Raw genomic sequence first — 24686 nt, 5'->3', positions numbered from 1 at the left:
CTTGCCTGGTGTCTCAGGCTTGGTTTGTTGCACCCATGCCGCATCCTACATCTGGCACCCCTCCTCTACCACCTGTTTCTTAAAAAGCGGCTAAATTTATGCACAATACTCCAGAAGCAGACTCACCACTATTCTGTACAATCGTAACAAAACTTTCCTCTTTCTAAACTCTAATGCTCTTCCAATAAATGCCAATGTGCCATTTTTGTCCTAGCCACTTACTGCAAGTGCCTGTTATTTTTCTGTGATTCATGCTCAAGAATACTTAACTTTCTCTGTACTTCATGCATCTACATCCTTTCTTTATTTAGATAATAGTCTGTTTTTAGATATCTTTTATTGAAGTGCATAACCTCACACTTACATTAAATTCCAGTTGTCAAGTTTGCACCTACTCACACAACCTACTTATATCTTGTGGCAGATCTGACTATCCTCATCGGAACATACACCCCCACCTATTTTCATATCAAAGTCGCATCTGGACATTTTACATTTTGCTCCCTCCTCCAGGTCATTAACACAAACTGTAAATCATTGAGGGCCAAGAAATAATCCTTGGGGACATTCTACTGGTTACTTCATTTCAGAGTGGAATAGACTCATTTATTCCGACTTGCTGCCTTCTATATGGTAACCAATCCTCAGTCCATATTAACACACTTCCCCTAGTTCCATGATATCTTGAGCAACTACATTTGGTTTCTTAAGGTTTTAATAGCTGTGGGTTGGTAATGGGGACAAGCTCCCATTAACTATTAAATGCTCCCAATGGCGTGTGCCTCAAATAGCCTCTGACAACCAAGTCCAGCTCCTGGCCTTCATGTGTGGCTTAGCTACTAAGACGGGTGGAACTGTTTCTACTGACAGGAGAAGGAGCAAAGGCAGGTTACTGGAGCCTTAAAACCAGTCGCTTCAGGGCTCATCAGCTGTGGTTGACAGCTCATCCAGAGGGAAAATTCCGATCTCAAACCTCTGCTGTCTTGAAGCTATATCTACTCATGGGGAAGGCTTCGGGAGTAAACCCCAAGGGAAAAATCCGGAGCTAGAGTCCCTTAGGCAGTCTTACATTGAGTTAAATGCTGACTGGCAACTCTTGCGATGCTGCTGGTACCAAACTGTTTCGGTCTCTACCATTCATTTGGGTTCATCAGCTGCATGAAGAGGGGGAGCTTGCTACATGGGCAACAGCTTGCTCTCCATATCGCACTGCACAGGCTTGTGTATCTGGACAGCTAGGACACAATATCCATGGTCAGCTCTGACTGATGGAAGCCTCAGACATTTTATAAGGAGCCTTCTGAAAATCCAAATGCACTAAGTTCACAGGTTCGGATCTACCAACTCTATTATATCTTCAAAGAATTCCAGCAAATTTGAGTTTACCTTCCATATGAATTGACTCAGTTTGATTATATTAAACTTCTCTGAAGCTCTTGAGTTTTTGGCAAAACAAGGAATACTGTGGCAGTATTGGCAATCAAATTGCCCAGTATTTTTCTTTAAAAGATGAGGCATGCAGACTGTAGACAAACTGACACTGGATCAGTCAACAGGTCAGATTGCTTTTGCATTATAATAGATTTTGGAATAAGTCCTTATTTTTTGCTTGATTTCTGCAGATTTACTATCATATATTTGCTGTAACAAGCAGTTTTCTCTTAGTAACCCACAAATCATTTTCTGGTCATAATTATATGCACATTAAATAATAAAAATGATTGGCATGACCTGGAATTCCAAATGAAGATTATGATAGAGTCAGCTCTAACGAAGTAAATTTCAGGCTGTTAAAGGTTTAAGGTATTAAATTGGATTACTCCTGATATTTTGTGATGTAGAATTACATTGCCTACATTTAATGTAATGTAGGCCAATATCTTCCAATAATTTATCCATCTCTAGGTGGCCTCAGCTCAATCTCTTAGTAATGATCCTTTTCAAGAGAAAGATGGAGCGGGGCATTCATTTCTGAAGGTAATTGGTTGATGCCCGATTCTTAATCAGCAGAGGTACATCTGCATTAGGTATATTATGAACCTTATACACCTGGACCTTGAAACCAGCCATGGAATGCATCAAAAATGGGTAGAACTGTAGCAACTACAAAAAGAAATCAAGTAACATCGAACCTGTAAGCAGTTGATGATACCTTTAAAAACAATGGTGATGGTGGGGGAATGAAGGAACACCAATATGCAGCACTAACCTCATGTCACTTTTGCAGGTTGATTGATGTCATGATTTGAAGCCGTATATTTCCAGTGTGTTTGATCTGTGAGCATAATCTCCAGACTGCTCCTTGTCAGAAGCCTTCAAGAACCATTATGGTGCACCAAGTACACTCATCAGGCATAAAAAGGTGAGAGTCAAGTCTTGGTTTCTAGTATCATTGTGTTCTAAACTGACTCCATCAGCTTTCATGATGCTGCAGCCTTGCTCTGTTCTGGAGGACCCCCCTGAAGTTGGAAGAGAGAGTGCGAATATTTGCATTTTACTGTATTTTCAGGTTCTGAAACATGTCCAGCGACTGCTTTGGATTTGAACAAACGCAAGCACAGAAATCCACATTCAAGTGGATGGGAGAAACTAGCTGCTTGGATGGAGATAAGAGCTTTACAACCTATTTCAGTTAGATCTAAAGGTTTTAACTGATCTGTAGTGACCTTCCCATCATTAAAGCCATCTTCAACAGCCTGTGCCTCAAGAAGGTGGCATCCATGCCAAGGACTCTCACTCCCCGTGACATGCTCTCATGTTGTAACTACCATTAGGGAGGAGGTGCAGGGGCTTGAAGAGATTCAGGAACAGCTTCTTCCCTCCATCATCACATTTTTGAATGGCTCAAGAACCCATGAGCACTAGCACATTACTCCTTTTTGACACTATTTAATTTTGTAATATACAGTAATCGTATTTGCTCAGTATTGCTGCTGCAAAACAATAAATTTCACATCATCTAAGTTCAGTGGTAATAAATCTGATTCTGAACGTACCTTTTATTGCTGTAAATGAGGGGAGGTTGAGAATCTATTACTAGACAATGATTATAAAAGCCTTCCTCACATTAAGATAACAAGTGTGAAGTAACATTTATCTCAATAACAAGCATATGATTTAACAAAAATTACACTGTAAACTCCTCATTGACAATGGTTGATTCACACTTAGTAGAAGCACCCAGGTCTGCTACTAAAATATTTTTAGCTCATCCACAGAAGTTAAGTATTAGTCTGTACATTATTAGTTAGAATCAGGTTTAATATCACTGGCACGTATCGTGAAATTTGTTATAATTGCGGCAGCAGTACATAATAATAGAAAAAGACCTGTGAGTAACAGTAAATATATACATTAAATAGTTAAATTAAATCAGTAGTGCAAAAATAGAAATAAAAAAATAGTGAAGTGCTGTTCATAGATTCAATGTCCATTCAGAAATTGGATGGCAGAGGGTAAGAAGCTGTTCATGGATTGCTGAGTATGGGCCTTCAAGTTTCTGTACCTCCTTCCTGATGATAGCAATGAGAAATGGTAGGCATGACCTGGGTGCTGGGGGTCCTTAATGATGGATGCCACCTTTTTGAGGCACTACTCCTTGAAGATGCCTTGTTACCATGGAAGCTAGTGCCCATGATGGAGCTGACTAAATTTACACCTTTCTGCAGTTTATTTTGATTCTGTGCAGCAGTCCAGTTGCATTGTTTTAAATTTTACTGTCCTGTAATAATTTTACTTGGAATGAGGTGTGTTTTAAAATTTAGCAGGATCTTAAAGTGAAATGGTACTATTAATAGTGATTACACTGACCTTTCACTTCTATGAAGAATGATGGAAACTTCTGCCATATTGCATTGATATGATGTTCAAAGTGAAATACAATGCATCTTTTATGACATATTGTAATCATAACTTGCACTAAAGTCTGCATCTTTTCATGTCAAAAAATCAAACCTGTAAAGAAATTATTGGGTATTGGGCTTGGATTACTGTTACACCCAAAATGGAGCCAATCTTTTCAATCTGATTTCTTTGCTCATCCTCCATAACATTTCCTTTGGGTATGCCCTCCTGGCTTAAATCAGGTTGCAAGAGGTGATAAATATTAAGAATCTCAAGATGAAAAAAAATTATAATTGCCATATTAATAATTAAAGTACTAAACTTATATGTTTGCATTCTTTTTACCTAATTGTCCAGTAGAAATTATATTCAATGAAAAATCTCCCAAATCTTTTTCCAGATCTCAGTGCTCTGTTTGTCTTTTTGTTTGCAGTGAACATAACAATGTTTTTTCAAGTCTGTAATTATAATTAATTTCTCTACATAGCAACATAAAATGGCGATTTGGCTCATGGAGTCTGTGCACCATTCACTGAGATTCGGCCCAAACTGAACTCCATATACTTGCCTTCTCCTGTATGGCATGATTATTTGAATCAAATAATTCTCAAATTAACAATTGGCAGTTGATACATATCAATTTCTATTTGCAAAAGATTTCCACATTTCTACCACCCTCTGTGTGTAGAAGAATTTCCTTCATTCATTCTCAAAGGACTTCTCTAATTTTCAACTCCCTATTCCTCAACTAAGAGAAATAGGTTTCTCTCAATGTCTCCTATCATTTCCTCATAAAATCTTGAAAACCAAACAATTCCCTCTTGAATTCTTTATATTGTGGGGAATGTGGTCTAGATTCTGCAATCTCACCTCAACATTTAATTCTTGCAGAATTTAGCATTCTGGTAAAGTGATGTTGTCATCTTTCCAAGGCCCATGTGGTCTTCCTTGTGCACTGCTTGCTGGTGTTCTAACCAGAGCTTTGCATAACAACAGATTTACTTCTAATTTGTGTATTAGTTCTCTAGATATAAGGATTGGCAACCCTTCAATATTTTATTAAATATTTTCTGCTCCTGTCCATGATTAATGACTGATTAATGCTTTTCTAAATTACTTTGTATTGCCACTGATTCCAGGTGTTCACTCTTTTCAATGTTCTTTGGTCCAAAATAAATGACCTCATATTTGGCCTTTGCAAAATTTTATTTACATGCTTTGTCCCCATTCCCTTAAGAAATTAATATCTACACTGCTTAATATTGTCTTCCTTGCATCATCAATAAACTTTCCTATCCTTTCAGAAATTATTTCTAAATATGTATTGAGAAGAGTTGTGGTCACAGCACATATTATTATGGGAGAACGCTAGTCACAATCTTAGCATCTGACCACTTGGCCTTTTACCCTGTTCTCTGCCTCCTTTTCCTCTGCCATTTTTCTGCTCACCCCAACTGAGCTTCCATGAGATTCTCTGTAATGTCTTTAACGACAAACTTTAGCAAATACCTTTTAGAAGTTCACAAATGTAATGCACCTTTCATGCATGTTGTTGTGCATCTGCAATGCAGCTTTTCCCTGATTTTTGTTTCATTTCTAAATTGCTTTATTCAAACCTGCACAAAGTACTTCTGACAAATGAATCAATGACTGAACCAGACAACGTATCACCTTTTTTAAATTCAATCTTCCTGAGCATAAGCTGTACAAACCCATTCATCCTTATCACAGATTGTTTCATCTTTTAAAATCTATCCTTCTGCATGCCATATTCTCTTTTTATTCTTTGACGAGTTTGCAATTAAAGGGCATATTTTCAGTTTGTCGTTAGTTGACAACCACTTTGTTAAATTGTGTTGGCCATACCATTAAATGCTTGAAAACATGAAGCATCATTCATTTATAAAAATAAAAAGTGATGCAAAAATATGACACATATTATCTTTTTTTCATATGAAATAGAAATGGCAATATGTCAGGGATTTGAAACCAGCTTTGTCTCATACCTGTAGATCAAAGACGTCTTAAATTGAAACACAGTACTGTTTTCTTTTTATTCAGTTTAAAGGCACCTTCTCAGTAATTCTTATATTTTAAACCTGTTTAATCTGTATTTCTGCAGTCAGGAGCTTGCAGACATGCTTCCAGACAAAATGAATTACCCACCTTATTTTCCTTATCCGAAGCATTTAAGCCAATGTTATTAAACTTCTTAGCTGGAAAAGGGAGTGCAAATTTTCACCAGAATGGCTGGGGAAATCTTTATTCAGTTAATTAAATAAATAGAGGCAGAGTCATCGTGCTCTACAGCACAGAAAGAGGCCCTTTGGCCCATCTAGTGTGTCGTACTGTTATCCTGCCTACTCCAATTGACCTGCACCTGGACCACAGCCCTCCATACCCTCCACCATGTACTTATCCAAACTTCTCTTAGATGTTGTAATCAAACACGCATCCACTACTTACACTGGCAGCTCACACAGCACTCACATCACCCTCTAAGTGAAGAAGTTTCCTCTCAGGTTCCCCTTAAATATTTCACCTTTCAAGCTTAACTTATGACCTCTAGTTCTAGTCTTACCAACACCAGTGGAAAAAGTCTGCTTGTATTTACCCTATTTATACTTATAATTTTGTATACCGCTATCAAATCTCCATTCGTTCTCATACACTCCAGGAAATAAACTCCTAACCTATTCAATATTTTCAATTTTCTCAAGTCATACATCTTCAGAATTTTTCTCTGTACTCTTTTAATCTTATTGACATCCTTCCTGTATGTAGGCAACCAGAACTGCACACTATACTCTAAGTTTGGCTTCACCACTGTCCTACACACCTTTAACATAACATCATAACTCCTATACTAAATATTCTGATTTATGAAAGTCAGTGTGCCAAAAGATGTCTTTACGACCCTTCGATGAAGGAATTAGGGATCTGTATACCCAGATCTCTTTGTTCTGCTGCTCCGATCCCTTTGTCTGAAATCTGCAATAGACAGCTTGTGATAAAAATGACATCCATGAATGAACCAATTTGTTCACAGATGTCATTTAAAACAGGATTTGTCACCTTTACCCAGTCTGGTCCATCGATGACTCGAGACCCATAGCAATATGGTGGTCTTGCCTTTTAAATGTCCACTGAAAGAACCTGGTAAGCCATTGAATTAAATCAACCCCCTCCAGTAAATAATAAGATTAAAACTTAAAGCTGGATACAACCTTATCATGTCAATCCAGCCAATCCTGCAAACTGCTCCTCAGTGATATCTGCACTGGCAATGTCAGAACTCAATGTAGAGCTGCAACCAAAGTTTATTCATGAGTATTCTAACAGGACATTGGTGACATGGCCGAGCGATACTGCGAGGTGTAACATTCTTAAAACTAGGACATTGCGATTAGGGCTAATCAGCATCCGCTTAAATAATACAAGTAACTCAGAATTTCTGAGCCTATCAAAATAAACTTAACAACCTTAAACAGAAATCACCAGAAGACCATGTACAAAGAGTGAGTTGCTCAAGGAAAAACAATTAACGATGCTCATTAAATGCCAATTAATCAATTCAGGTGCTCTAAAAATCTCAGTGCCCAGTGCTCTCTGGGTCCCTGCACAAGAACTCATTGCAGATACCTGTACATAGAAACTGGAATTCACCTCTTTTGGTGACTGAAACATTTCCTGCTGAATGACCATTCCTGCTTCCATAAGACAGAGTAGCAGAGTTAGGCCATTCAGCCCATTGAGTCTGTTCCACCATTCCATCATGGCTGATTTATTATCCCTTTCAATCACATTCTCCTGTAATGTTTTGACACCCTTACTATCAAGAACCTATCAAGCTCTGCTTTAAATATACCCTATGACTTGGCTTCCATAGCCATCTGTGGCAGTGAGTTTCACAGATTCACCACCCTTTGGATAAAGAAATTCCTCCTGGAAAGTGACATCCTTGTACTCCGAGGCTGTGTCCTCTGGTCCTAGACTCCTCTACTATAGGAAACATTTTCTCCGCATTCACTCTTTCTAGGCCTTTCAATATTGATAGGTTTTAATGAGATTCCCTCCCATTCTTTAATCTCCAGTGATTACAGGCTCAGAGCCATCAAACACTTCTCATACATTTCCCTCAGAAATGTGTGTATTAAATAGGATATGGTTAGCGTAGGGAGTTCTGTGCTGAACGCTGCAGAGAGGTGAGTCTGTGCTTAGAGAACTCTCTCCATGACTATCAGAGTTCGCTGTGGAAGTGGACTGAGAGAAATTGCTACTATTCAGTACCTCCCATGTGAAAAGGCAGTCTGATTGCCCCAAGACATGGTGAGCTCCGGGCCACAAATGGTTAAAAACTGAAGGAAGCTTAATTGAATTTCTAAAATAATATTCGGACTGGAAAGTAAGTATAGGAGATGTTGTATGTGGGATATTGTTGAAACACTTTAATTGCTGAATTCTATGCTCCTTTCCTGTCTTTCCTGGGAATTAATAACAACAGTTTGTCCCTGAAGATCTAATTTCTGCACTTTGTGACTTTATTCACTACAGGGATGTCTGATGCTGGATAAGTATCAGCTGATTATGATGGAAGAATGGGCCCAATTGCCCTCTGCTCATTAATCAATGTGGAAAATGAGCAAACACGCTCAAAACTCCAGCGTGCAAGCTGTGCATATAAATTATGTGCAAATAGATTCAATTTCTGGGCATCAGAGGCCAGTGCCAAAAAACTGGAGTGATCTCAAGGACAAGACCAGTTTGATACAATCATTCCTGCATCCCAGACTCCTCTATCGCTTTTCCTGGTATACCAGTTCCAAAGTCTGGAGAATCACATGAGAAATGACAAGAGATCATGTCAAACACAGACCAGAAAACCCCAGCCGATTAAAACCTCATACTTTTTCAGCTGTAAGTCTGTAATATGCAATTGGAAGAAGCAGTTATGCAATTTGACTACCAAATGAGAGAGGATGTAGCTGGGAGACTGAACCTACAGCAATTGATGTGAAAACCAAGAAAGCAATGTATTTTCTGTTATCCTTTCTAGTGTAGGCTCAGTTCTCCATAACAGTGTTGATAGAACGACCATCTCAAGGTAAGGAGTTTTGCCTTTCCTCAGACACATACTCTATTGAATTACATGGCACTAAAAGCATGATAAATGTGAGAGATTCAGAAACATAAAAACTGGATTTCCATCGGATACTGTGGGTCATCAGTAGGGCAATTACAGTAAAATTCTGATAATCCAGGAGGCTCAGTAATTTGGTGATGTTGATTGGACTATTTTCTGGATGTTTGCTTCTTATTCATTCATGCGCCAACAAACTTTTAAATAGGTTTTTAAAAATGCTACACAGTATTTTAACAAATTCTCCAATGAGTGTAAGTTTTAATGGGGGAACCAGGGCCCCATTGAGACTCAGGAGAGTGCGGATCCCCACGAGTCTTGGGGGTGCATGGAGACTGGTGAGTTTCAAAGGAGGACTACCACGTAAGGCAGATTCCAAACCATTGGGATTTCTGGTAACCATCTGTTACCTCACAAACCAGCATATCCATTGTGCACTATCAGCACCAAAGCAGACACTGTGCCTATATCGAGGCATCTCACAAATACAATTTCCCAGTTTCAGTTTCTTGATGGGATTTTCCAGATTATGTGTTGAACTTTCGTCTGTAAAGCATCTGCTTCAGTCCAACAGCAGGATGCGTTAATATGCATACTGCATTATTTTAATAATAATAGTCAAAGAGCCCTGACTGTTGTGATCGAGTTCAGATGGAGATAGTACGTAAGAAGCCCAGACTATAAACTTTGGGCAGTAGACACACTGCATCCACAGACAACAGAGGCCTCTGCACTCTCAGCTTTTCCAGTGGACGGCAGGTTATCAGAATTAGATCCTAACCTTTGGTGCATGGAGTTCTCATGTTCTCAATATGACCTCCAAAGATGTGGACAATTGCTTTCACAAGACATTTTGTAGATGCTAGAAATCTTGAGCAACACACGCAAAATGCTGGAGGAACTCAGTAAGTATGGCAGAGTCTACGAAGGTGAATAAACAGTCAACGTTTCAGGCAGAGACCCTTTATGAGGCTCAGTGTCAACCTATAGCATGCTTGCCTTTATTAGACAAGGAATTGAGTTCTTGTAGGATTCCCCAAACTAAACAATCTCTCAATGCATCATTAAGCCTATCATTAAACTGACAATGTTCAGGTAATCTCTTCTCTTCAGTCACATGTGCTAATATGAACTCCTCTTCCTTTGTATTCTACTTATGAAACCCAAGGCGTTCTGCAATCAACAACTGTTTCAGTTCTAAGTGTTCCTGTATTACTTTCACGATATCAGCAAAGCTCATTACAGCTGGTTTGGTTGAAGCAGTTAAAATCTGAGCAAACTGTATGTCTTTAAATCGAATGTACTCAACTAAATTGGTACTCATTTCTCATTAGCTATTTCGTTTGCTTCAAAGTGCTGTTGAATTAGCTGGGTATACGTAAGCCAGTTACCTGTTGAGCAACTGAATGCATCTATCTTTCCAATGTAGCCAGCCATTCCTGCTCTTTTTTTTAAATTTATGATTATTATCACCCAGTGCTCACCATGAATTCTTCCATTTTCTGCCTTTTATAAAACTTGATCTTGTCTTCCCTTCTGAAGAACATGTGTTGTACTGATTTTTTAAAAACATGACCATTTTGCTGTACTTCAACAGATTGGTAACTGTCTCAGGTTCACTGTAAAAACACCTCATCGCCACTATTACGTTTTGTAACTTCAAAACATTAATTAGAAGAAAAATAAGGAGCCAAGAGATGCGAATCTTAGTTTGTTCTTTATTTTAATATGATATGCCAGGTCCTCACATATCACAAGGTAGCATCGTGGCATATGATTTTCACGTATCTTTGCATTTAACCTGCAATTAACTTTCAAAAATGGTTAATCAAAAGCATATTTGCAATTTTACTCAAATTTTAAATACACAACAGTTAGCAGTTTAGCATGTTTTCATTGCATCTTTATTTTTATTTATTGTTTTTATATACAGCAGCAATTAATCTGACATTTAAAAGCTCTGAATTAACCTCTCAGCTTTGACAAGAGGCATGTTGCCATCTCTAGATGTTTATCAAAGGCTGGCAGGATGCTGTGGGATGGGGTTTCAGCAGTACATGACCTGAGGATGACATAACACTGAAGCCATGCCATGGTTCACCATCCAGCTCTAGGAAGGCCAGCTCATTCAGCCTTCTGCATCTGGCCCAGACAAACATGGGTGGCCAGAGCCCGTGGCCAAGGAGACATGGCCAGAACCAATCTGATTTGGCCCATTCAAGACTCAAAGTTTAAAGTGGATTGCTGCATCAAGATCTGACTCATAAGAGTCATGATTTAAAAAAAGTCATTCTCGTTATTAGTGCGTGAAAAATGTTTAGGTTATTGTAGACTTGTGAATGTGAACTTCACAAATTCAATCATTGCTTATGCAGCTATGTAAAAATACCACAAAGATAGTTGCTTTGACTTTAAATCAATCTTTCTGTTGCTTCGCTGAATCATCTGTACAATGATGTTTGATAGTAGAGAGTTACTGGGGGTAGACAAGAGTACAAAGCTTTTCAATGGACACTGCTGGCTGCCAGGAACTGCTGTCAAATAGCACATATTCTGCAGTGAAAATGCAATAAATTCAGCGTAATGATTGATCAGGACAGGTATGTGTGTGGACGGACAAACAGAGCTTAAGTTCCTGGTCCATGATCTTTCATCAGAACCCAAACAAAGTTTGAACAAAAAGCCATCCAAATGATGAGGCGAACAAAGGTAGTATATCTTAGTCTGTTGATGATACAAAGTTGAGTAGCAGAGTGAAGAGTGAGAAAGAAGCAGAGGGACTCCAAAAGTACAAACATAAGAGATTCTGCAGATGCTGGAAATCCAAAGCAACACACACACAAAATGCTGGAGAAACTCAGCGGGTCAGGCAGCATCTATGGAGAGGTATAAACAGTCAATGAATTAAGCCAAGACTCTTCATCAGGACTGAAAAGCAAGGGGGAAGAAGCCAGAATATATATATATATAATATTCTGGCTTCTTCCCCCTTCCTTTCCAGTTCTGATTGAGGGTCCTGGTCTGAAATCTCAACTGCTTATTCCTCTCCATAGATGTTGTCTGGCCTTCTGAATTCCTCCAGCATTTTGTGCATGAAACAGGAAAAGTGAACAGGTGATGGAATGATAGATGGAATACAATAATGAAAAAATATAAATTCATCTGTTGTAGTGGAAGAAATAGAAAAGTAGAATACTAATGAAATGAAAGATTAAAAAATGCTAATATACTTGTACATAGACCACTCTAAGTTAATGAGTACAGCAAGCAATTGGCACCAGTAATTAATTAAGCAACTGTAAGATGACCTTTATTGAAAGAGGATTTGAGTAAAAGAATCAGGAATCACCAAGGGCTCTGGTGAAAATTGCATGTGGAATATTTTACACGCTAAGTCTCTGCATAATAAAGAATATACTTGTGATAGAAGAATGCAGTGAAGGGTTATCAGATTGATTTTTGGGACGTCATACATGTGTGAAGAAGGGTTCAGCCCTGCAGTATATTTTAAGAACATAGAAGAATGAGCAATTATTTCATTGAATTAAGTGGAGTCCTAGTAGATGAGTATATTCAAGATAGGAGTTGATAGATCTTTGATATTAAGGGAATCAAGAGGCATGGGTTAGTGCAAGAATGTAGTGGTGAGATTAGCCATAACCTTAGTGAGGGATGGAGCAGGCACAGAGAGTGGGTGGGACGTTGATGAGGGCAAGATCTATTTCAGTGAATGAAACATTTACACTGATCTGTACCAGGACAAGTATCTCATAATTATTTAGATAGCTTGTCAACCTGGGAATAATTAATCACTGAAAATATAGAAATGAAGAGGCTGGATTGAAAGCGAATTGAGTAAGTGCAATAGATTGTCATGGTACAGTTAACCTTCTGGGTAAATGTTAATGGTTAAAGTGGAAGCTTAATCAACCCTTACTGAAGTGGAGATGAGAAAAGAAACTGTAGAGATCGCCGCTGGAACTATGCAGAGTGCAGTACACTACACCGTTGACTGAAGAAAACACTGGAAGATCTCACTGTTTTGGGCTTTCCTTTTTCCCTTCTCGGGGTGTCATACAGAAACAGGTATCTCTAGGTGTTAGTCAGCTAGACATTATTCATAAGCAGAATTATCATTTGCTAGAGTTACTGCCAAGTCTTTCCTTAAATGGATGACTTCAATTTCCTTCGACAGAGTATTTTGGAAAGAAATATCAGATTCAGATTGAGAGAAAATATGCATATTCCTTATGAGGATTAATTAATTAATACTAATGATGAACATAAACAGGTCATAGACAGGATGAATTCTGTTATAATATATTACATCGCACATTTCAAAAAAAGATTGAAAAAATATTTGCATCTTTGTTCCTTTCGAGTTTAGGAGTCTGGAGCCAGTAATGTATTTTTTGAATTGCAGCTATAATCCTATGACAAGATAAAATGAATACCAGTGAATTATGATGCTGTAACTTTTCTATTTCAACAGCTCCTACATTGTGCTTTACCCATAGCTATACTTACTTCAGGGGACGGGCGAGCCCTGAGCTGGACATCCTGCTCACTTAAGGAAGGTGAAACGTCTTCCACAGCTTCTCCTCTCTGGGTGTAGTGATCACTGCAGGACCACTGCATGCAGAAGCTCACTTGCATATGGCCTCTCCTATACCACTGTGCCCATAGCGATTTCATCACGTGGCGTCCCTGTTCTTACTGAGTTTTCTGTGTCATGGCGTGAACGAGTACCCAGCAGTATAACTGGGCGGACAGACTGGGCTCAGCGGCCTTGGATGGCAGCCAGCCTAGGAGAGGGACAACCCTGATTCTAAACCCGGGTAGATCAGACTCGGTAGCCTTGCCAGGCAGTCTGTCTAGGAGAAAGAAAACTCCGATACTCAACCTACAACCTGTGACTGTGGTCGCCGTAGTCATCACAGCACACTGGGCCATTGTGGAACGTCCCCTGGCCTATAGAGTGGAGTTGGCCCCCATGCACCAATCCTCACCATAAACCTACACACCACATTTGGGAAGAAAAGTCCTACAGCAATGGAGTTTTCCCTCCTGATCTTTGCAAGTGAAGAACCAGCCATCATCATTGCTTGCTTTAAAAATACAGATTAGAATTATGAAATAGTTAGAGCCTGCTGTTTGAATTTGTGTGAGGGCCAGAGGCTGCAAAATTCCTTATGCACAAGCATTCTATGAAAGAGAATGAGTATTATAGTTAAGCACACAAAGACATTCCTCCACTGGCTCTGTCAGTGCAGAGGAGTGTAGAGGCAGTCAGGTGGATCACAGGCTGCTGATTTGTCACAATGGAGAGATGCCAAGGTGATGGACAGACATACGGCTACGATCAGCTTTTGGGGAGGACATGTTCACAGTCAGATGGGGGTGGGAGCACTGAAGATCAGAATGTAACAAAGATGTTGGAAAAGGGTTCACTAAGATTTTGACTGGCTGGGTGTGATATAGGCAATTGACGAAACCTGGGAGAAAACTATAATGAGGGATTGCCTTAGCTTCAGTTGTACCTAGCTAGAAATGGTTCCAATTGCTGGATTCTTTGGGCCAGATATTGTTTATGAAGAACAACTTTAAGTACCTCTTGAGCAAATTCTACATTTGTGAACAAGTTGGTAATTGAATTTCCTGAGAGTGATCTTGAGCATCTGAAGCATATGGCTGGTGTTGTGACTGTGATCGAAGTTAATTAACTGTGTTAACCTTTGGAACCTCCATACATGATTCACATACATTGCCCCATCTCCTGTCCCTGTTTGAGGTTGCTGTCTCTCTATGAGCCTTGTCATTTGCCTGGGGATCATGCATGTTTGTTGTCCCTGTCTTGTCCATGCTATTTCTCCCTTTCCTGAGTCTATCTATAATAACATCTGCCTTACTTGAAGGCTCTATCTGTAGGACAGTACCCTCATTGTTTGGAAATACCCAAAAATCTGCAGGAAGCTGCACTCCCTCAAGTTCCAGTCCTTGGGGCCCACTTCTCTCTGCCCTCATTGTTTCACCGCCTGCACTGGGAACATAAATTGCTTCCCCTGCTGTCAGCAAGGGTAGATCAGTTATCGAGACAAATGACCCTGTCTCTACAAATATTTCACATTGCTGGCCCCCAGTAAATCTTTTATGTACATCAGTGGGTGACCAGTAATTATAATGGAGGCTGTCACCAGCAGCTTGTCTGACCTGGGTGCTGACTTCATCAACTCTATAATCTTGAAGGCAGTCAAATCGGTCAGAGAGGGCACCGCTATGATATCTACCTGCTTTGGTGAGTGATTCTTACACCTTCCTCCCTTTTTAGGACATTGCCTCCAGCAATGGCCAGAGAGTCCACAGCCGCAACATACCACCTCCTGTCTCTACCTGGCAGTTCCTTGCTAGGTACCCCGGTTACTGGCAGACAAAGCAAGTCCTCTGTGTCTTCACAGCAGCTACATTCAGTACAGAAGCTTTACAACTTCCCTTCCCCCTCCTCTAGTCTGTCTCACCAGTCCATGACACTTTCTTTAGGTAGTCTTGATCCCACTGCAATCCCCAAATCCAGAACTTTGTGTTGGGCTGAGCTCAAGCTTTCCTTCAGCATTTTCAAGAAGGCTACATCATCCCTCCCTGGATTGTCCAACCCTGAGTATTCGTCATATGCTCAGTATTTATGCTTTGCATAATCTAAACCACTGACATTATCATTCCTCAGTTACTGTCACCACCCCCCCACCCCGCAGTCACTGCCTCACTTCCCCTTTGAAGAAGCGATAGCTCTCTTCATTACTGGCATTCCCGATAGTTGCCCATGTAGCATCACACACTCCCTGGGCCATACTATCCCACAAATTCCTTGGGCATTTCACTTTTATCCAAAACATGTATGCCTTTTTGCTGCATCTGGTGAATTTCAATCATTTCCTTAAGCTTAAATCAGAATTTCTACAAGTAATCCTAAGTGACGGCAGCTCAGACAAAATACTTTACATCTCCCTGGGGGTGATGGTAGCAATCAGGATCAAGGGCTGGTTTGGATCATCATGATCCTTGACCTGATGCTTTCTGAACTCAACTGGTGCCATCACGACAGATATACCAGGGTATAACTTCTCTCTTAAATATTTCCACCCTAGTTCTCGTATTAGGCAAAATATAAAGGATGGATGAAAATTAAACAGTTCATATTTAAAACCACAGTGTCGTGGTCCCGTCTGGCAATTCCCCATCTGAATGCAGGATAAGAACCCTGGCGTCACAACAATGAGCTGCCAGTTCGTCGGTCAATTCTAGTGTGTGTAAACCTCGTTTCCTGATCCCTTAGGACTGTTAGTTCCTAGCTGCGCACCATTCCCTGGATATTCTACGTGAACCTTGTCCCCGAGTCAAGACTCTCCTGGGTATCTGCTTCACGTTCGCAGCTGCGCTAATGCCTCATGACCCTGTCTCCGTGCCCGTGTCCTGCACTTGGGTTCGTCCCCAACCACGGCCTTGCAACAGAATGGCTGGACAAGAATGAACCCAGCGGACACGGACCCCATGCCACAGGCCCTTGTCAGCCAGGGCTCCTTACTGGGCTTACATGATCAACTGCTCAGAGAGGTCATGGAAAATCTTCGTGCTCTGTCCGAGGATGTAAAGAAAGTCAGTGAACAGGTTTCCGCTCCCCTTACTCTGCCCCTTCCGAGAACCCAGTCTGATCAAACCGCACAGCCAGGGATGGCAACGCCCTTTGGGTCAGCAACACAATCACCTCGAGAGCCGTACGTACCCGAACAGGAACCCTACGCTGGGAACCTAGGGAAGTGCCGGGCCTTCTTACTACAATGCTCTTTGGTTTTTGAGCAGCGGCCCATGTATGTACACCTCGGACAGATTGAAAGTTGTGTACATCATGGGGCTGTTACGAGGGAATGCCTTAGCATGGGCCGCCGTGATCTGGGACAACCGGCCAGAGATCTGTTCCTCCCTCCCCTCCTTCGTCTCCGAAATGAGGAAGATCTTTGAACAGCCCATTCGCGGTAAGGATGCCGCTAAGCACTTGCTGCTCTCTGTCACGGTTCGCGAAGCGTAGCAGAATACTCCATCGAGTTCCGAACATTAGCAGCCGACTCTGGATGGAATGATGAGGCACTACGGGAAGTGTTCCGACAGGGCCTCTCAGATAAGATAAAAGATGAATTGGCAGTGAGGGACGACGCGGACAGCCTGGACTCTCTGATCTCTCTAGCCACCAGGCTAGATAATTGACTTCGAGAGCGTCTGACTGAAAAGACCAGTCGCCCCGCTCCTCGGGTCATCCCACGTCCCACCCTACCATCTTCAGCCAGCCTCTCTTCCCTGCCCACTCCTAATATAACTCCCACTCCGACTGTTCTGGTGAGCCAGACAAAACTCCCTTCAGTTCCCCAAACCCAGATGCAGATCCTGGCTATTGTGACCTATCATCAACAGTGCCTATCCGTATCCGCCTTGGTGGACTCCGGTGCCGAGGGAGATCTGTTGGATGAGGGCATAGCCTCCCGGGCCAGAATTCCTCAGAAACTGTTAAGTACCCCTCTGGAGGCCTGGGCGCTGGGCGGAAAACTTCTGGTGCAGGTCACCCACTGTACGCCGCCTCTGACCTTGATTCTGTCCGGAAACCATCGAGAGAAGGTAGGATTTAATCTGATCCATTCTCCTCAAGCCCCTATAGTTCTGGGATACCTCTGGTTGAACCACTACAACCCCCACATCAACTGGTCTACCGGGAGGATAGCCAGTCGGATTCTGTTTTGCCACGCCATCTGTCTGCAGTCGGCTCCATCCCCTAGGGAGGCTACCGCGACCTTACCTGTCTTGGAAACCCTCAACTTGCCCAGAGTTCCCACAGAATACCACGACTTCGGACGGTGTTCAACAAACAACAGGTCCTTTCCCTGCCTCCGCACTGCCCGTATGACTGCACTATCGACATTCTCCCCGGGGCCTCGTTACCCACCAATTGCCTATATAACTTGTCCCGACCTGAGAGAGAGGCCATGGAGAAATACATTAATGAGTCCCCCGTGGCAGGCATTATTCGACCCTCATCCTCCCCGGTGGGTGCAGGTTTCTTCTTTGTTGAGAAAAAGAATGGGTCGCTTCATCCCTATATCGATTACCGGGATCTTAACAACATCACCGTTAAAAACAAATACCCACTGCCCCTCATTAACTCAGCGTTTGAACCATTTCACGGAGCCACCATCTTCTCGAAGTTGGATCTTCGTAGCGCCGACCATCTAGTCAGGATAAAGGAGGGAGATGAGTGGAAGATGGCATTTAATACACCATTAGTCCATTTCAAATATTTGGTCATGCCGTTTGGCCTCACGAATGCCCCCACCGTTTTTCAGGTCCTAATCAACGACATGCTGAGGGACTTCATAAACCGCTTTGTGGTTGTCTACCTAGATGACATCTTAAGATTTTCTGGCAGCCTCCAGAAACACATTCACCATGTCTGTCTAGTCCTCCAGAAACTGTGGGAGAACAAGTTATTTGTGAAGGCGGAGAAGTGTGAACTCTATGTCCCCTCGGTCAGCTTCCTGGGCTACATCATCGAGAATGGGCAGGTGAGGGCAGATCCTGTGAAGATCCGGGTGGTGGAAGAATGGCCCAGACCCACGACCCACAAGCAACTTCAGTGGTTTTTGGGGTTTGCAAACTTCTACCGCCGGTTTATCAGGGATTACAGTCGGGTGGTGGCGCCCCTTACCCAACTTACCTCACCAACAACACCTTTTCTTTGGGACTCCGAGACCGATTCAGCATTCACTGAGCTGAAGAGGCGTTTCGCGGCTGCTCCCATCTTGGTCCAATCGGACCCCTCCTATCAATTTATTGTTGAGGCTGACGTCTCTGACTCTGGGGTGGGAGCAGTTCTGTCCCAATGATCAAGTCTGGATGAGAATCTTCATCCCTGTGCCTTCTTTTCTCACTGGCTGTGCCCCGCAGAATGGAATTACAACGTGGAGAACCGGGAGCTACTGGTGGTCAAGCTAGCGTTGGAGGAATGGAGGCACTGTCTGGAGGGGGCAGAACAACCGTTTATTATTTAGACTGATCATAAGAACCTGTGATATATTCAGACCGCCAAACTCTTGAACTCCCGCCAGGCCCGTTGGGCATTATTTTTTGGCCGATTCAAGTTTCCTCTCACTTACCGTCTGGGGTCCAAGAACGGGAAACCTGACGCGCTCTCCCGCCAATACAATTCCAAGGAGGACATTTCCAGCCCAGAGACTATCCTCCCACCATCCTGTGTGGTGGCAACCCTCACTTGGGAGATTGAGTCCATAGTAAAAGAGGCCCAGCGGGATGACCTTGACCCCTTGCAACAGATCCGCCGATCACGTCTTTGTGCCTGATTCTGTCAGGCCTCAGGTTCTCCGGTGGTGGCACACATCTACGTTCACCTGCCACCCCAGGTGTGATCGGACACTGTCTCTCCTGAAAAGGCACTTTTGGTGGCCTTCCATGGAGGCAGATACCCGTTCCTATGTCTCTGCATGTTCCGCTCATGCCCGCGGAAAAGCCTCCCATCGGCCACCTGCTGGATTACTTCGTCCCCTACCTGTCCCTGGCCGTCCTTTGTTGCACATCGCCCTAGATTTCATCACCGGTCTACCCCTTCATACGGAAACACCGCTGTGCTCACCGCGGTAGGCTGGTTCTCCAAGACAGTGCACTTTGTAGCCCTCCCTAAACTCCCTTCTGCACAGGAAACTGCAGACCTTCTCGCCTGCCACGTCTTCCGCCTCCACGGAATTCCTGTGGATATCATCTCTGATCGGGGTCCCTAATTCGTCTCGCAGGTATGGAAGTCCTTCTGTCAAGCCCTGGGTGCCTCTGTTAGCCTGTCACCTGGCTTCCATCCACAGACGAATGGACAAACGGAACGGGTCAACCAGGATTTGGAAACGGCGCTACGTTGCATAACAACCAACAACCCGTCTACCTGGAGTGACCACCTCGCGTGGGTAGAGTATGCCCACAACTCTCTGGTTAGTACGGCCACTGGAAGATCTCCCTTTTGCTCCCTTGGGTACCAACTCCCGCTGTTTCCCACTCAAGAAGAGGAAATTGCGGTGCCGTCTGTTCAGGCCCATATCGATCGGTGTCACAAGGTTTGGGAGGACACATGCACGGCTCTGCTCAGATCAGCCGATCGCAACCGGAGCATTGCCGATTGCCATCGGACTCCGGCACCTGAGTATTGACCTGGGCAGAAGGTGTGGCTATTGTCCAAAGACATTCCTCTCAAGAACGAGCCTAAGAAACTTGCCCCTTGCTTCCTGGGACCTATCGAAGTCGAAAATATCATCAAACCCACAGCAGTCCAACTTAAGCTACCTAAGTCTATGCACATCCACCCTACTTTTCATGTTTCCCAATTAAAACCAGTTTCTATCAGTCTCTTGTGTCCTCCGACCGAAACCCCTCCACCCGCCAGAATCATCGACAACTACCTGGCATGTATCGTCTGGCGGCTACTGGATGTGCAGCGTCAGGGCAAGGGCCTCCAGCACCTGGTCGACTGGGAAGCGTACGGCCCAGAGGAGCGTTCCTAGGTTCCCCGCTCCTTCGTCCTGGACCTTTCCCTCATCCAGGACTTCCATCCGGACAAGCCTGGAGGATCGCCTGGAGGCTCCTGCTGTGGGGGGGGGTGCGGTAATGTCATTGTCCCGACTGGTACTTCCCCAGTTTGCTATTAGCCCCTTGATTGGGCCTTAATCCCCTCGGCTGATTTCCAATTGTTCCCAGTTCCATTAATTACAGCACACCTGGTTTCCATCAGGGAATGCAGGATAAGAACCCTGGTGTCACAGCAATGAGCTGCCAGTTCGACGGTCAATTCTAGTATGTGTAAACCTCGTTTCCTGATCCCGTAGGACTGTTAGTTTCTATCTCTGCACCATTCGCTGGATATTCTACGTGAACCTTGTCTCCGAGTCAAGACTCTCCTGGGTGTCTGCTCCACGTTCGCGACTGCACTAGCGCCTCGCGACCTTGTCTCCATGCCTGTGTCCTGCACTTGGGTTCATCCTCAGTCACGTCCTTGCAACGCACAGAGTATTAACTCTATAGTCTTCCACTTGAGAGCTGCTGAATTCTTCATGGCTGTTGAATTCCTTTCCATAGAAAGCATTTATTACCAAGGTTTCAAACTTATTCTAAAGACAAACTCACTCATGTATGCCACTATGCAATTCCCCCGAGTATACACACACCGCTCTGACATCCTGAAAGGTCCATAATCACCTATCACAACTGGTGGCCTTGTTTCACTAAGCTATGTAAAACTGTTCCATAGCTGGTCCCTTACACAAACACTCATGCACACACATGCAATACATTTTTATATCTACCATTTCAGCTCTCTGCCATATTCTTTGGTACTTCAAGACCCCATGGTAATTGACCTGAACAGATCTAAGTGTGAGGTTCTACTCTTAAAAATACTCATACCCTTAGACTGTCTAAGTTGCTAGCCACACAGTGAGTCACAAAAGTCTCCCGGATGAGCCGCCAAATGTTGTGATCATGAACAAAGTCACGGGACAGACACTGAAGTTGGTGATAGAGAAGTTTTTGTTTGTCACAACAATCAAGCATTCTTCTGGAGCCACTCTTGGTAGAGGCTCACAAACTCAAAGTACATCACATTTACACGTATACCACTTTGGATACTGTTGGTAGGATGATCTAGCAGAGGAAAGTCATAGTGGTCAGGTTTCTGGCACTGAGCCTGACTCTGAGACTCAGAAGGGAAAAGGGGAGAAGAGATGTGCTCCGGTGGTAGGGTATTCGTTAGCTAGCGAAACAGAAAGGATGTTCTGTGGATGAGAACGAGATTCCTGGGCAGTATGTTGCCTTCTGGGTGCCAGGGTCCAGGATATCTCAGATCAAGTCCTTACTCTTCTTAATTTTGAGTTCGAACAGCCAGAGGTCTTAGTCCATGTAGGTACCAATGACATGAGTGCAAGGTTCTACAAGGGAAGTTCAGGAGTTAGGTGCAAAGTTAAAGGGCAGGACCTCCAGGGTTATGATCTCAGGATTGCTACCTGTGAAACATGCTGGTGAGGCCAGAAATAGGAAAACTGTACAGTTTAACATATGGAATTTCTGGAAGCATTTCAGAAGGCACAGGATATATACATCCCTAAATGAAAGAAATATTCTAAAGGAACGATGACACACCAGTGGCCAACAAGAGAAGTCATAGCCACCAAGCAAGCCAAAGAGAGAGCATGTAATAGAGCAAAAATCAGTGGGAAATTAGAGGATTGGGAAGCTTTTAAAAACAAACAGCAGGCAACTAAAAAAGAAATTAAGAAGATAAAGATGGATTGCAAAAGGAAGCTAGTCAGTAATATTAAAGAGGATACCAAAGTTTCTTCAGATAGATAAAGTGTAAAAGAGAAGCAAGATTGGATATTGGACTCCTGGAAAATAATGCTGAAGAAGTATTAACGGGGAATGAGGAAATAGTGGTTGGACTGAGTAAGTATTTTGAATCAATCTTCACTGTGGAAGACACTAGCATTATGGTTGAAGTTCCAGGTGTCAGGGGTCATGAAGTGTGTGAAGTTACCATTATTACAGAAAAAGTTCTTGGGAAACTGAAAGGTCTAAGGGTAGGTAAGCCACCTGCACCTGAAGGTGTACACCCCAGTGTTCTGAAAGAGCTGGCTGAAGAGATTGTGAAGGCATTAGTAATGATCTTTCAAGAATCACCAGATTCTGGGATGGTTCCGGGAGACTGGAAAATTGCGAATGTCACTCCACTCTTCAAGAAGGGAGAGCGACAGAAGAAAGGAAATTATAGGCCATTTAGTCTGACCTCAGTGGTTGGGAAGATGTTGGAGTCGATTATTAAGGATGAAGTCTCAGGATACTTGGAGGCACATGATAAATAAACCTTCATGGTTTCCACAAGGGAAAATCTTGCCTGACAAATCCGTTGGAATTTTTGATGAAATAGCAAGCAGGATAAACAAAGGAGAATTGGTTGATGTTGTAAACTTGAATTTTCAGAAGGCCTTTGAAAAGGTGCCACACATGAGGCTGCTTAGTAAGATATGAGCTTTCTATAGTATTATAGAAAGGATCCTAGCATGGATAAAGCAGTGGCTGATTGGCAGGAGGGAAAGAGTTGGAATAAAGGGAACCTTTTCTGGTTGGCTGCCAGTGACGAGTGGTGATCCACAGGGGTCTGTGTTGAGACCAATTCTTTTTATGTTATATGTCAATGATTTGGATGATGGAATTGATGGCTTTGTTGCAAAGTTTGCAGAAGACATGAAGATAGGTGGAGGGGCAAGTAGTTTTCGGGAAGTAGAGTGGCTACAGAAGGACTTAGATAGATTAGGAGAAAGGACAAGGAAAGGGCAAGGAAATGGCAGGTGGAATATAGTGTTGGGAAGTGTATGATCATACAATTTGGTAGAAGAAATGAAAGAATTCACTATTTTCTAAATGGAGAGAAAATACAAACAACTGAGCAATCAAGGAGCTTGGAAGTCTTTGTGCAGGATTCCCTAAAGGCTCATTTGCAGGTTGAGTCTGTGGAGAGGAAGGCAAATGCGATGTCCGCTTTCATTTCCAAAAGATGTGGAGAGGATGTTTTCTCTGCTTGGAAAGTCTAAGACCAGAGGACACAAAATAGAGGGGTGTGAATGTGCAGAATTCTTTGCCACAGGCAGCAGTGGAGGCCAAGCAGTGAAGGCAGACGTTGATAGATTCTTGATTGATCAGGGCATGAAGGGATATGGAGGGAAAGCATGAGATTGGGGCAGAGAGGAAAAATGAATCAGCCATGATGAAATGGTGGAGCAGACTCGATGGCCTAATTCTGCTCCTATATCTTACATCTTATGAATGGTAGGGGTATAGTGGGCTATGATTCTGCTGCAGGCATATGGGAGTAGGCAGCTTAAATGGCACAGCACAGGCTAGATGGGCTGAAGCCCTGTTTCTGTGATGTATTTCTCTACGACTTTATGTCTCTATAACTTTTCTATGACATTTTTATACCCTTAAGATCAATGGTAACAATGGGTGATTCAATACAGTTTCAATAGTTACCATGAAAACCTTTACTTCTATACTTTGTGTTGACAATGCTTCCCTTGAATTCCATATCTCCGGTGGAAGACATCTCTGAATCTTCAAATACCTTGGCTAGGATACTTTCTTTAATTTACACAAATTACTTAAACCTATAGTTGATGCAGGGTAATTAATTCGACACCATTGTCTTAATGTATGGTTGGTGCAAATGTTATATGAATGGTAGGGGTATAGTGGGCTATGGTTCTGCTGCAGGCATATGGGAGTAGGCAGTTTAAATGGCACAGCACAGGCTAGATGGAGTTCATACCATTAAATGCCTGTGCTTATAACTTCAACTCATTGCTTGTAATTTACAAAAAAAACCTGACGGCTGGTTTTTGCTTGAATGAATATCTACTGTGGTTGCAAACAAGAGAAAGCCTGCTGATGCTGGAAATCTGAGTAACACACATAAAATGCTGGAGGAGCCCAGCAGGCCAGGCAGCATCTAGGAAAAGAGTACAGTTGAAGTTTCAGGCCAAAGCCCTTCGGTGGTTGGGTTGAGTTGTTCTCTGATCCTGTTAATCCATTTGCAAATGTTTCATCACCATTCAAGGAG

Source organism: Mobula hypostoma, chromosome 7 (assembly GCF_963921235.1).
Source record: "Mobula hypostoma chromosome 7, sMobHyp1.1, whole genome shotgun sequence".
Classification (NCBI taxonomy): domain Eukaryota; kingdom Metazoa; phylum Chordata; class Chondrichthyes; order Myliobatiformes; family Myliobatidae; genus Mobula; species Mobula hypostoma.
Note: the sequence above shows the minus strand (reverse complement) of the source record.